Source organism: Bidens hawaiensis, unplaced genomic scaffold (assembly GCF_021521415.1).
Source record: "Bidens hawaiensis isolate Kalapana, Puna unplaced genomic scaffold, B.hawaiensis_p1.1 tig00033354_1, whole genome shotgun sequence".
Lineage (NCBI taxonomy): Eukaryota > Viridiplantae > Streptophyta > Magnoliopsida > Asterales > Asteraceae > Bidens > Bidens hawaiensis.
In genome coordinates, this window is record NW_027495718.1 from 5910 (window position 1) to 8158 (window position 2249).

Genomic DNA, 2249 nt, shown 5'->3' on the forward strand with positions numbered 1-2249 from the left:
GTAAGGGGAAAAAAAATACAAAACATATGGAACATACTCTTGTCTTCTAGTCACCTAAACTCTTGTAAACAAGTCACCTCATCTCACACCTGCATTTACTTCTCCAATATCTTCTTCTGCATCTTCCCACCTATTAATATTATTATCACCTCTTCTCACACCTGCATTTACTTCCCCAATATCTTCTTCTTCATCTTCCCACCTATTAATATTATTACCAACCCATCTCTCTCTTTCACCATCACCATCACCACAATGAAGGAGCTCTGGACAACCATGGCCTCTCTAATGGGCGTTTTAGCCTTCTTCCAAACCCTTCTTCACACCGTCGTCCCACCCGAGCTCCGGTTCGTCTTTCTGAAGCTGTTTCAGCGTCTCTTCACCTGCTTTTCGTCCTACTGTTATTACGAGATAACAGAGATTGACGGCGTTAATACAAACGAGCTGTATAACGCCGTGCAACTGTATCTTTCTTCTTCTGCTTCTTCCGCCAGCAGTACGTCCGCGGCTGCTAACCGCCTGTCGTTGACACGCGGGCTGAACGCGTCTGCTATCACGTTCGGGCTCGCGAACAACGACAGGCTGTCGGATGTGTTCAACGGAGTCAACGTTGTGTGGGAGCACAACGTCACGCCGCGGCAGTCGCAGACGTTCTCCTGGCGGCCGTTGCCAGAAGAGAAGCGTGGGTTCACGCTCAGGATTAATAAGCGGGGTAAGCCGCTTATTATCCAGGAGTACCTTGATCACATTAGCGAGAAAGCTAATGAGATCAGGAGGAAGAATCAGGACAGACTCCTGTACACGAATTCCCGTGGGGGATCTCTTGATTCCCGCGGGCATCCGTGGGAGTCTGTGCCGTTTAAGCACCCGAGTACATTCGAAACGCTTGCGATGGACCCGGGTAAAAAAGGCGAAATAATGTCCGATCTCCGTGATTTCGCCGACGGGCAAGAGTTTTATAAAAGGACGGGCCGTGCGTGGAAGCGCGGGTACCTTTTGTACGGCCCGCCCGGGACGGGTAAATCGAGTATGATCGCCGCAATGGCGAATTTCCTCGGGTATGATATTTACGATCTCGAACTAACCGAAGTGAACACAAACTCCGAATTGCGGAAGTTACTCATGAAAACAAGTTCGAAATCGATAATTGTAATCGAAGATATCGATTGTTCGGTTAATCTCACAAATCGAAAAAAAAGCAATGGGAGTTCAGACGCCAGACCAGGGCTGGATCCTGACAGTAATGCTGGCAATAACTTAATAACATTGTCAGGATTACTAAACTTCACTGATGGATTATGGTCGTGTTGCGGATCCGAAAGAATCTTCGTATTCACGACAAATCATATCGAAAAGCTTGATCCCGCATTGTTACGGAGCGGGCGAATGGATATGCATATTTTCATGAGCTATTGTTCATTTCCATCCTTGAAAATATTGTTAAAGAATTACTTGGGTTGTGACGATGGAGACATTGCGAATTCGGTTATAGAGGATATTGCGGAAGTGATTGATGAGGCGGAGATGACTCCCGCGGATATTAGTGAGGTGTTGATTAAAAACTGGCGCGATAATGATCGCGCGGTTAGGGAGCTATTACAAGCGTTGAGGACTCGGGTTTCGAAAAAAAGGTCGACCCGACCGCGGGTGGTGGCGTTGCCAGAGGAGGAGGAGAAGAGGGCGTTGGATAGTTCAAAAGAAGTTGGTGATGTGGCGAATGGTGGTGGTGATGACGTGGATGTGAGTTATGAGAAAAGTGGGAAAAATGAAGATGAGGATTATGGGGTTAATTAATTGATTAATGAAATATTAGTTTAATTAATTAATTAATCACCTATTGTTTTTGTAAGTTTGGGTTTGATTAATTAACCCTGTTTGGTTGGACACGGGTTTTGGGACATTGGAATTTGGTGGGGTCTAGTAGGGATTAAAAATTGGAAATGGAAGAGTTAAAAAGAAAAGAAAATACATGTTTGACCTTTCAATTTGTGCAATGTTTTTTCTTTATTTATTTGTTATAGTACAAATTACATACAAAGTGTCACTTCAGTCCGTTAGTTAGATCAACCAAACTAGTCTCTTTCAGGTAAATAAAAACGTGCATTAAATTGGTATAAGTCGAGGATCGAATACATATGTGTTTAAAAACGAGTATATGATACTATATATAATGTGTTACCGGAGTATGGTATTGGTCGAGTTCTATCAGTGTTATCAACTTGATCTATAAGTTATAACGAATATGAAAC

At 43.7% G+C, this 2249-nt stretch overlaps 1 pseudogene; it reads left to right on the forward strand.

The window, feature by feature from the left end:
- The first annotated feature begins 245 nt into the window (after positions 1 to 245).
- Positions 246 to 1903, forward strand: LOC143584783 (AAA-ATPase At5g57480 pseudogene; annotated as a pseudogene).
- The last annotated feature ends 346 nt before the right edge of the window (positions 1904 to 2249 follow it).